This window comes from Papaver somniferum, chromosome 1 (genome assembly GCF_003573695.1).
Source record: "Papaver somniferum cultivar HN1 chromosome 1, ASM357369v1, whole genome shotgun sequence".
NCBI classification, from domain to species: Eukaryota; Viridiplantae; Streptophyta; class Magnoliopsida; order Ranunculales; family Papaveraceae; genus Papaver; species Papaver somniferum.
The window spans coordinates 220039201-220052483 of record NC_039358.1 but is presented as its reverse complement, the minus strand read 5'-3'; the positions used below and the strand labels follow the sequence as shown (position 1 = coordinate 220052483).

General features: G+C 36.3%; 1 pseudogene; it reads right to left on the bottom strand.

Annotated features, from left to right (window-relative positions):
- Positions 1-5422: 5422 nt before the first annotated feature.
- Positions 5423-12318, bottom strand: LOC113316433 (annotated as a pseudogene).
- Positions 12319-13283: the final 965 nt, after the last annotated feature.

Genomic DNA, 13283 nt, shown 5'->3' with positions numbered 1-13283 from the left:
TTTAATTATTTCTTCAAAATCACCATTTCTTCTTTTCTTTACATTCTCATATATGTCGATTACATTATGGTGACATGAAGCTCTACTTTTGCATTTGATCAGTTGATTTCATCTTTGAGTAATGAATTTGATATCAACGATTTGGGTGCGCTACACTTTTTCTCAGGTATCTAGGCTACTAAAAACTCTACTGGTGTCTTATTGTCTCATAAAAAAAAAACTCTAATATGTTAATCAAGACTAAGATGCATGATGCTAAGTCTTTCACAACTTCTATCTCAATCCCTACAAATGCACTCATTACTATTCCTTTTGAGGACCCAGTTTTATATAGAAGCACAATGGGTGCCCTTCAGTATGCAACTATTACAAGACCGGACATAACTTTTGTTGTTAACAGAGCTTGTCAACGTATCCAGACTCCATCTGATGCTGATTAGTCAGATGTGAAACGTATTCTAAGATACCTACAAGGTACTCTCACATATAGTCAACAGTTTAAAAGATCATTTTCTCTACAGTTGCATGCATATTCAGATGCAGATTGGGCTGGTGACATGACATATAGAAGGTCTACAGGTGGTACAACAATTTTTCTTGGTCCAAACTTGATCTCTTGGTGCTCAAGGAATAAAAAGTTTGTCTCAAGGTAAAGTATAGAGGCTGAATACAGGGCATTGGTTAATGCTACATCTGAAATTATGCGGGTTCAATATCTACTTCATGAGTTGCAGTTCTTCTCTCCAAGGGTTCCATTTATGTGGTGTGACAATATGAGAGCTAATTACCAGACATCTAATCTCATTTTTCATAATCGAATGAAACATATAGAGACAACTTTTCATTATGTCAAGGAGATTGTGGCATCTAAGGAATTGGATGTGCATTTTATATCGACTCAAGACCAAATAGCATATATCTTCACAAATGCTTTATCCACTACAAGATTGATTCTCGGTTTTGCAAAACAAGCTCAATGTCTCTGCTTCCATAGACCCTGGACTGAGTGTATATGTATGTGTATGAATTGTGTGTATGTGTGCCACAATGTGCTCGTGTCCAATGCACGTGTGATAACTTGTAGATGACAATTAATATGTACGTTACCTACATGCTGAGAAGGTCACTTATAGGGATGCATATTGGGTCGGTTTTGGCCTCACCCGTCATCCAACCCACTAATCGCGGGTAACATAAGTTGTCACCCGCAACCAACCCAATATCACAATGGGTCGGTTTTCACCAGATCCACATTACAGCGGGTTGGGTTGGGTGGCGAGTGACGGGTAATCCGTCCTTATTTTTTCCTTTCAAAATTCTTCTTCTTTATCGTCTCACCTGATCAAGTCTTTACTCAATACCCCCTCCTCTGCTCTGTTATGTTTTGATTCTCAAAACCCTTAATCTTTCATAAATTAGAAGAAGAAAGAAAAAAAAGAGAAAGGAAATTGGCAAGTTGCAGTAAAAAAATAATAGGTTATACAAACAACATTGTTAGAGCACTGCTCGGTCGAACTCGCAAGCGTTGTTATATTAAGCTTGTGTGTCAAATTTAGTTGATCAAAACTATATACTTGATTTCTAGTCTACTTAAAGTTATGTCTCGGATTAGGATAGAAGTGTGTAGTTGAGCTTTATACTTCACGGAGTTCACCAATTGAAGAAGAGGATCTACTGAAGATCTTGAAGGAACTTCGTCGACAAAAGGTATGTGGAGACTAAAACTTATCTATCACTCAGTATTTCTATTCAGTTTTATCTACAAATGAGACTAAGTCGTGTAGCTATATAGACTGTGTGATGTACACATTTGAAATTTTGAGTCGAGTCTATCTCTTTTATCTAATTCTTGAAATACATGTTTAAAACTTAGAAAACTTCACAATCTACTTGACAAGTTTAGTTGTAAACAATTTATTTTTTGGAAACTAAAAATTGAGTCAAGATGATCATGTGAAAATTACCTTGAACATCTTACATGATTTGTGTGAGACAATCATTTGATGTTAACTAGGGAAGTTTCGTATTGATCAATTGATCACTTGAAAATTACTTGAAGCTAGTGGTATGTGTAAGATTACCATTGTTGTCTCCAAGGATGTTTCAATAATTGAATGAGAGTTTTAGAACTACTATCAATGTCTGGATACAGCATAATATGCGTACCTAGTATGTGAACTGTAAAGTACTAGTTCAAGTCCGGAATTCTTGTTCGCGAACTAGGTTTGCAAACAGGTCTACCTGTGAAAGGTACTGAACTGTGGATTGCGAACATGGTTTGCGAACGGTAAGACTAGGCAAGGTACGGAACTGCGGTTCGCGTACTCAGTTTGCGAACTCAGTGGTTAGGTTCTAAAACCGGTAAGTATGACAACTCATACTCATGAACTCAGGTTCATTTGCAAACTAAAGTCTATGGAACTATAATGATTTAAGGTATGAGAATTTTCTTTGAAAACCGTCGCATTATGTTCATGAATTGGTTCTTGTATAAGTACTTTGTACTATCGATTACAAACCAAATCGAACATGCTTCAAATTGTTCATGGATATTTCTATGAGACAGTGAACATTTGAACAACTCTGTTATAACACATTTAGATTCATTTGATTATCTATTATGATTGATTGATTATCATATTTGATCTAGAAGTGTTAGATGAATATGGCTAAGCTAAAAGTGTTCATATGGCTAACTTCGGTTAACTATTATTGAGCCAACTTTCTATACACATTTAGATATGGTTCACCCATATCCAAATATAGGTATATTTCATTTGTGTTTATCAAGCTAATACCATCTAACGGTGGAGATTAATTACTTATTTTCTAACCAGACTTAGCTTGAATCTTAAATCAGGAGTTCATCTAATTAACGGTGAATATTAATTGCTTTGTTACTATATCTTAGCTTTGATTGTAAGCAACCCTGATTTGAAAGACTATATAAGGGAGAACTCTAGCGTCTGGGAAACCTAATCCCGACACTTCTGTGTGTCCTAGTTGCAAGCTAGAGTAGATTCTCCATTAACCTAGGTTTTCAGTTCTTCTGAAAACCATTGTAGGGTTAACGACTTGAAGACTTCATTTGGGATTCGTGAGCCAGGTTCAACTATTTTCTTTGTAGTTGCGTATCCTGATCTTACCTTTTCTATCGTGTTGAAATTAATTTTCTCTAGATTTATCTCTGATAGGTAAGATATAAAAAGTAATCACAACAGTTCTTTGTCTCAGACTCTTATCATTCCGCATTAACTTTTTATGTTAATCAGTTGGGTTATTGTGAGGTGACTAATATTTCTAGGATGCTCTTCAGGAATATAAGACCGTATTATTAGTTGAGTTTCCTCTTCACCTGATTTTTATCTTAAGACGGAAACAACAACCAAAATAGAATTATCTGTGGGTGACAGATTTGTTTATAAGTATTCGACTTTGGGTCGTAGCAACTCTTAGTTGTGGGTGAGATCAGCTAAGGGAATCAAGTGCGCAGAGTCTTGCGAGATTCAAGAGGCGTAAGAAACACAACTGTACCTTAATCGGTGTGAGACTTAGTTAGGGGTCAACTACATTCCAGTCCGAAGTGAACTTGTAGTAGGCTAGAGTCTGTAGCGGCTTAATACAATGTGGTGTTCAAGTCAAGACTAAGTCTCGGGACTATTCTGCATTTGCGGTTTCCTCGTTAACAAAATTTCTGGTATCTGTGTTATTTCTTTTCAGGATTATATTTTCGTTATGTAATTGAAATATCGCAGGTTGTGCGTAGTTCAATCACAGTTCATGAATCCCACCTTGTCTGTCGGATAGGACTTGATTGACACTCGACTATTGGGCTTTGGTACCATCCGAGTTATTCTCATAAAAATCAGGTTCACGTACAGATTTCTATATGTTTGATTTATTGATTGTGTTGAGAAAGAGATAAAAGATCTTTAACATATATCCTGATTGAGACTCAGTAACTTGGTGCTCTCAGAATTATATTGGAGTTTAATCCATACAGATTGCCGAACGAAATAGTTGGGTGTGATTGTTGTACCCGCGTTTTCAAACATGGTTATTATCATTGGTAAGGTGGGGATGGATTGATTTAGTAGGAGGAAGTAGTTGTTGGAAAATCATTTATTTATGATGAAAAGGAGATGGAAATCAAACAAAAATCAAAACATATGGGAAAGGAAAGTAATTGCCGATGAGCGAATTGTAGGGGATGATTGACGTAGTCTCATGAAGTGGTTGTAGATCTACGACAATATGATAGAGAAACGGAGATGACAATGTAAATAAATGAATAAAAGGATGATTAGGGTTACTGATGCACCGTGTACTTCCATTTATTATAAAGCATATGCGTAAATATCAGTAAATATGTTACAGTAACAGAAACGAGCAATAACAACAACTTGGTGTGGTGGTACTACCCATATGCCAAAAAAACACCCGTTAAAACGGTCACACCCATATATCGTGGTCATGAGGATCCCTGAACCCCGTGCCTATATAATGCCAATAAATAGGAAATAACGACAATTTTTTAGGGCCTTTTTTCCGTTTTCACACACGTTATAACCGTTTTTTTAAAATTGAATTTTACGTTTTTTCCATCTAAATAACATTTTAACATAAGTTTTTTAGACAATTTTTCCCGTTTTCACGTCAGTTATAACCGTTTTTAATAAAAAAGAATATAAAAGTATTTTCTTACAATTCTTTATATTTTAAATTAAAGATTAAAAAATTACAACTAATATTTTAAAAATAAAAGAATAAAATAATAATATATAGAAAACGTTATAACAACGTTATTGGACCCGTTATAACTGTTTTCACGCACGTTGTAACTGTTAGATAGGAATTTCAAACCATAATTCTTTTTCATTTTCTATCTAACCGTTATAACGCCCGTTATTTTAAAATAACGTATAAAAAACACGTTTTTACCTAAATAACCCGATTTTTATCTAAAACGTGCTCAAACTTTGGGTGGTATAGTGTTGCTGTCTTATGTGCAGTGGGGTCCACGGCTGAATACGAGTAACTAGCACCTACTGTAACTAGCTTATACAAGCGTATTTAGGACCGAAGAATTTTATTAGAGCACCACTATGGTGCTAGCTATCCTTCTCTATTCCTCAAATGTAGGGAAGGGATGACACTTGAAAGGCAACCTTGCGGCGTATTATTATGGGTTTTTCTAGCATTTTCCAAAAAGTTTCTGAAGTGACCTGATTCGAGTGCTAGAACCTCGTAGGGGTTTCCCTCGTACATATAGCCACTCATTCAGAAAAACACATACGCCTTTTTCTTGGTTTCATAAAAACGTTATATCAGGAGTTGGAGGGGTGGAACTTCCCATTTTACGTGTCCGGTAAAATAACATAAAAACGTTTCCGTAAATTTTTTCCTGGCTAGAGCAACAAAAGAACCAGAAGGAAATTAGACTTCGATTTTCAACAGAACATAATGATGAACACAACAATCAACAATGGATCAAGAAATTCTCAGAAAAAATGGTGGATTTTACTCATTATCATCCTCCTCACTCTCACTCTCACAAATTAGTGCCTCACTGCCTCTTGCAGTTCTCAGTTTTGTCAATAATGGAAACCCATTTTCTCCATTAGTTTTCATTATCAACAAAACTTGCACAAGAACTCTGTATCCGTCTCTCTGTTTCACCTCCTTTTCTTCATTTCCTTCACCTCCTCCATTAATAGTATTAGAGACGATAAAGATTTATGTACACTGTAAATTTTAATAGTATTGGAGACGATAGAATCCTAAACCAAGTGTTACCTGCAACTTCTTTTTTCCAACACAACGAAATACTTCAGAGTAAGGCTATTTTCCTCCCTAAATTTTCTTTTTATTCTCAATTTTCTCGTCCTATCCTTTCGCCTGTTTGGTGACGACTGACCCAACCAAGAACACACCCTAATTCACAGCACCACAAACACAACACCGATGGGCACAGTACTGGAACTCCACAAAAGATATGATTGGCAGATCTGAAGTTCTTGTAATCACATGCAGTCGTCATCTTTGTAGAAAATGGGGGGTTGTTAACGCGTACTTGAACGATTGCACATCCGGCATAGGTTGGCCCTAACATTTGCAAAAGTGCAATGCTCGCAATTCCAGGAAGATGAGTCTTCTTGGGGTCTACTGGGATCAGTAGAAGTAGTTCTAGATGTAGTTCCCTTGCCCCCTCCCACCTCTTTTAGTTACCCCGCCTTTGAACTTGTTGTCTTACTACAGGCACCTTGTGAGTCTACGTCTGACAGACCATTTTCCAATGCACGTACCAGATTTTCAAAGTAGTTCCGAGTGACACTGTTGTTAGAGATGCAGTTACCAATTAGTATATAAAACAGCTATTTTTTACAATCAGGTTGTGCATAAGCCTTCAAAGTCCTGTCAGAACTTTCTCCCTCTGAAGAAGCAATCCAAGCTTTGTACTTTTAATCTTGGAAACTTATTTGGAATATAAAATTGCAAACATAAATCTAATCCATGTTTTCAGAAATTTAATTTTAGATGACTAAAGGCCAACACATTATTCGATGAAGGCAGCATGCTTCAAATTTTAAAGAGTTCAGCCAAGTTAGATGTACCTAGTCAGTCCAACTAACTTTGTTTTGAAGTCGTTGAAGCCCTCAGATGGACCTTCCGCATTGAGGTATGTTTGTAATTCTTTCTCTGCACATTGATGAAGCCTTTCCAGGCCAGACTCAGCCTCACCTGAAGCAGTAACAAACAGACATGAGAACAGGGAAAATAAAATTGGCAACTCTTACTACAGAAGGTAGGGTTAGAAAATGAAAATCCTACCTTGCAGATACTCAAAGAACTGTCTCTTTGCATGCTCGTTTTCAGGTAAGTAGTATCCGTACGCATAGGTCCACTTCAGCACACGTCTGCATTCAACAATCTGTGGAGAAACCAAACGAATCATATTAAAGACAATGTGGTTTGACGTCTAATAAACGGGGGAATGACTATAAGAGTTACCTGTAGCCATGCTTCTGTAATGAACTTGAGCTGCGTCTCAGATCGGCATTGTTTGTCACTAAGCTTCTTAATCTACAAATGAAAAAAAAAATCAGGTTTACATACAGCTGAAGTTCCTTATTTTTCGAATCTTGATCACAACCTCTGGTAACAGGCAAAAGTGAATTTGATCTTACTCAAGACGCTACTTTTTATATAGAAGGAAAGAGATAACCATCCCTACGTCCTGTGACTTCTGTCTAAGAGAGAGTAAGAGAAGGTAGGTACTTGTCTCTAAACATGTTTTAGCCGTCCTATTCAAGAGCTTACAGTCTAAGTTGATGAAACTGAAATATGGCTATTAGCCTCGAGTCTATAGAGACAGGCATTGATGGCGGCACTTAAAAAGAACACCTAGATAATAGAGGAGCAGACCAATCCTAATCTGAAATTACAGCATTTACCAAAAACTCCCAAAAGACTACAATGTTCATCAAACCCATAAACTCCAAAATTAGAAACTTCTTTAGTCTTCGGACTCTCATCCTTCCAAGAAGAAGACATCGTCACATATACTACAAATATAAATAAAAGTACCGATCCTCGCTCTTTTTTAGCATGTATTTAGTTTTCTAATTTGTGCACATTGCACATCTAATTGATAACGATCACTTACTAATATAGCATGTATTGGAAAATATCTCCTACAGAGATAGCTTAGCCCACCCATGGTCAAGACAAAATGACGATGTGTTCAATTTAATAGAACAGAAGCTCAGCTTTTACATGTAGCATCCCAACAGAATCAAAATTCATATTCAACAGTAACACTATAACCACCGACACGCCTCTAGATGAAACATCAGTGGGGAAGATATTGCAAAAATACGAAAGCAGAAATATTTACTTACATGCACAGATTGCATTTGCTGCAAATCCACAACTGCCTTTAGCCTAGACTGTAAATGGGAAAAGAAAAATCAGTTAGCATCTGGTAAATACTGTACATGTGCCCTGTAACTGCAAGTCAACTTCTAACATAGAGACAACTGGTAGAGATAGTGAAATCATTTTTCATGAGCATACATGGCCACTAGGAAAGTTATTATATCAGATGTTCAGCGTCAATCTAAAACAGTAGTACCAAATCTAATCATTTCTTCTTTCTTGAGTATAAATTTATTAACATGATATCACAGTTGTATACAGCCAAAAGAAAGATAAAATCCTACTACCGAGAAGATTAAATCAAATGCAAATATTCTCAAAAGCACTATTAAGGAATATATATATAGACAACCGAAGATCAATTTCCTCATCTGATAAACAAAACTTACCGACTGGTTAGTCGCCCATCTTTCATAGTAATGTGTATATCTCTCAAAAGCATTTTTAGCCATTTTTCTTCTCTTGTCGGCCTCATCATATCATAACAGAAAACCAAGAGAAAACAATCAGGGATTTGGGGTAATAAATTGTCTAGAGTTTTGGTCCAATTTACTATGAAACTATAAAGCAATAGAAATGTACCAATCCCTCTTGCTTTGTTGTCTCGTAGTGATTGCATGCATGAAAACCTCCTGTCCTTTTTCCGTTATCTGACCAAGCACCAAGGCAGAGCCTGGAAGCATATGAAAATAGATGTCAATGGCCAAGTCCAAGAGACGATACCATATTCAAAACAAATACAAATGTAAAAATTATAAGTATATCAGAAACTTATAACCAGCCAAGATATAAGAATTTTTTTGACATGGATGAACCAATTACCAGCAAAACTCGAATTTGCAAGGTGCGCATGTAATATGCATGCACCCCCGATTTTTCTCAATGGGTCGTTTGCATTTTGGACAAGGCTTGGAGTTGGCTAATATCCTGAACAAAAAAATAGCAAAAACATGTTGGCACCACATCTGGATTGTTGCAAAAAATGAAATATTCATATTTGATTCAAAATAAATTTACCAATTCATGTTTTTGTACTCAGCACAATTCTTCAAGATCCACTTGGCAACAGTGACACAGTCAACTGGTCGATGCGCCTCCTCGGTACACTTCAAGCGGAATTGAGAGAGCTTGTAAGGAAAACAACACCTATGCATTAAAATAAATATGGTACAGAAACACCAGCAAAAGAAACCTACATTCCAGCAAAAGCTAAATGAGCAGTTGCAAGAAACATCAAAGCTTGAACTACTACCAGCAATGAAATCAACAGCAAAATCACAGCCTGGCGCAGGGCACCACTTTATCTACAGAAGAGCAACACAAAGAAGAAATCAAAAATCAAACAGGAGAATTGCATGAGTGATAAGTCTAATAATGTTCCATACTGAAGACGGAGATAATGATAGTAAGGATACAAGTTACAAATTAAAGTCAAAACAGTTCAACAAATTGATATGACAACGGCAACTTAGATTAAAAAAACAAAGAAAAAGTAGACTAGAACATACTCATGAATCATGAAAATGAAAGGTGAGATCCTACAAAAATAATTGTTGTATAATAGTTCAACACATGCAACCTGAATATGGATGATGGTAAATATATCTAGCTAAAATAAGGACAGACTGAAAATGCACAGGTCACTAAAAATGTATGGAGGGCCAAGTATCACAGAAAGATAAAAAAGTTGAGTACTTAGAGATCCAGTGGCGGCACTTTATAGTATATATTGACTCTCTCAACCTAAACTGTCAGCTTTAAGCCCCAATATCCATTGTCCTTTCCATGCATGTAAACCAACAAAACACGGGACAGGAGGTATCTTTTAACTCTTGCGCATGTGGAAGCACAAAGGACTTGTAAATGTGGCACTTTATAGTAAATAACAATCATACGACAAAAAAATATAATAATAAGTAGTCAAGCTTACTATTCATATGGAAAAGAAAAAAATAATTAGTCAGCAAGCTTACCTTTTTATTATCTTCAACGTAAGATCTAAGAGTGTAACAAGAATACTTCTGCTTATCTTCCTCAGAAACCAATAAATTAATCAAGTCTTGACCAACAGCAGCCCCACAAGATGGATCGGGACATCTTAACATCAAACACCCAGGTCCATCATTAATTGCTGTGCTAACATAACCTGCCAAAGTAATACTATTGTCTAAGTTGAAAGTAAATATCTCAGCTCAAACAAAAATCAGGGAACCATAGCTGCCCTAATAGAAGTCGCTGGTAAAAGCAAAAAATCTTCTATAAGACGCTGAATGGAGAGAAGATTAAGTACCAAATATAATGTGTATGACCATGAACACAACAACAAATAAAATGGAATAGAATATGTAAATTGAAAAACCGGAAGAAAAAACATGAAAATAATCATAGCTTTTCACTCTTCCTAAGAATTATAAGTGAAACTAACCTGTCCAACACGCGCTACAAAAGTGATGACCACAAGCAGCAGCATACATCCTACCACGAGGATAGGCCTCAAAACAGATCCCACAATTGAGCTGGGAAGCAGAAAATTTTGATCAGTAAAAGAAGCATACCATAACGTCAAAGAAATACAACCACCATGTAAAAGTTAAACTATATACTCACTTCCTTCATGTTCTGATTTGGAACGACCGAATTCTCCAGCAAACCTGTTGCCTTGCGAACCCATTCCTCATCGGCGAACCATGCGTCATACACCTTACTGACATCCCTGCACAGTTGCACAGCATAAACATTGTTTCAGAAGTCAATGTAACATAGAGAAAAGGGAAAAGCAATAAAATGAAACAAAAACAGGGTATGATAATATAAGAATGCAGCAAACGCCCAGGATACTCAAGCAGCAATTGAAACGGTTATCATATTCTAGAAGATTTACCAATTATAGTGATGGAGCAGGATACTAGCTGATACTCTTGGAATTGAAAGGACAGTTGATATCCTTATAATCACTTCTTCCTGACGCTGACGTCTATCGTCCTCATTCAAGACGGTATAACTCGGCTGACACTCGCGATTCAACATTAAACGCTAGCCCCTAGAGAACCACAGTACAACAACAACAAAGTTCAAAATCACCCACCAGAAATTCCTTATAGCAGGTCTATTTACTCAAAAAATACAAAGAAATTCCTTATAGCAAGTCTATTTACGTCATTCTTTATACACTCTACAGATAAAACGCAGACTCCTTAACCTAACAACATGTAGTCAGAACTTCAATCAAACTATATATTGTCGACTCATTCATTCAACATTAAACTCTAGCGCTCAAAGAGCCACACAACAACAAGTCAACAACAGCCACAAGACATTTCTATAGCAAGACCAAATAAACTACAGTGCAACTACTCAAGCAAACCAAAATGGACATAAAACTTACCCATATGAGCAATTTCGATACAAATTAATACTTCAAATGAGTCTTATATAGTAACATCAATCTACGTTCAATCAGTATACCTTAAGATGAGCATACCAACAAACTCAACCTCACAATAACTAAATACAAAAGTTTCAAACTCTATTTCCTAGTATCCAAGACAAATGTATGTTCTGTATACCCTTCATCATGTAGTAGACAACATAAACAATAGAAATTCATAGCAAAGGTAAATTCAAGCAGCGGTCTTATTCAGGTGAGCACTTGCTCAATTGATGTTCTAAACTGACTAAATCCTTTAACATAAGTTACTATCCCTTCTTCAAGTTTTACTATCCCCTTCTTCAACCCAATCAGTAACTCAAAAAATACAAACAAGTTGATTTAGTAAGAACAATAGTTTTTTAGGGTTGGAAAACCCCAGATTTGATATACTCTACACATAATCCACAGATTCCTTAATCTAACAACATGTGATAAGTTAACTCCGACTTCAATCATATTAGCAATTCGTGTTTCATAATTAAACCCTAGCGCCTAACAACAAGGTTCAGAAAACACAAACCAGATATTTCTTATAGCAAAATGGATATGAGGAACATGTTAACTTCAAATTCGACGGAAAATCTAAAAGAACCCATGTTCAAGAATCCAATTTACGAATTAATTTCAGAAAAATCCACAAAAATAATCACATTACTGCACTAACCTTGTTGGATATTGATGAACCCTAGCAGATTCTTTAAGGTATTCTGGAACGATGATCTCTCTGCCCAGAAAACCGTAATGTAGATTCCTCGACCACTAGCAAATGAGATATACTTTGGCGAATGAACTCAACATTTGAATGCTTTATGGGTTTTTTTTGTTTTTTTTTCGCTGGAGCTGCCAATTGCGAAAGTTGCTTTTCTTGTTGTGCAATGTCTATGTATCAATCTGCTTTTGTTGGGAAATGACTCATCTCTGACAACATTTTCATTTTTGTCGCTCATGATAATTCATGTCTACAAGGAAAAGAAAAAGAGAAAAAAAAACTCACTTTTAGGTTTGAAAATTGACATGAAAATTGACATGTCAAAGACTTTCATCGAAGGTGAATGGGACTTTATAATTGTTATTCTGATAGCAAGGGCTATGGGTACTCTAAAGGAACACTAACTCGCAATGGACGAGGATTCAACGAAATGAATGAGAGAACTTACTATGGACAAATAGAAAAATGGCATTATACGGAAGACCGTCATCCGTGTAGTAAATTTTTTTTGGAAATTTGGACCAGACGGGGACTGTCGCCCGTCCAAAAAAAAAGAAATTATCCAGACGAATGACTGTCTCTCGTGTAGCTTTATTTTTCCAGACGAGGGACTGTCAGTCGTATAGTGTTACACTACCGACCACTCTTTCACTTGAATGGGACTTTCTAAATTGTTAAAAGGATGGGCTCGCTTTTAAGATCTATGTCGAAGACTTTCGTCAGAGTTGAATGGGACTTTCTAAATTGTTACTCTTAGAAGGATGGACTTCTGCGACTCTTGGTATAATTTAATTCACTAGTGTATCAGCACTAGCTCCTCGGCTATCTTTATTAATGGATTTCCTAGCAAGCCAGGTCTCCGTCCGGGGATCCTTTGTCCCCGTACCTATACATTTTATGTATGGAATCTTTTCGAGAACTTTATCTAATGCGAAAAGTAAAGGTCTCATCTCTGGATTTAAAATAAACAATAACTGCCCTCCTATCAGTCATCTCTAATCTATTATTCAGCATAACTCTAATCTTCTGAAAGTCCTAGATGATAATGGAAAAACATCTGGTCAAATTATTAACTTTTTTAAACTTGAGATCATTTTTACTCCTCTCATTCCTGGTAGCGTGGGAGAGAGATATAATAAACATCCTTAGTGTGAGGAAAAAATCTGACTTGATAACAAGTACTTAGGGGTCCTCTAACAGCCAATA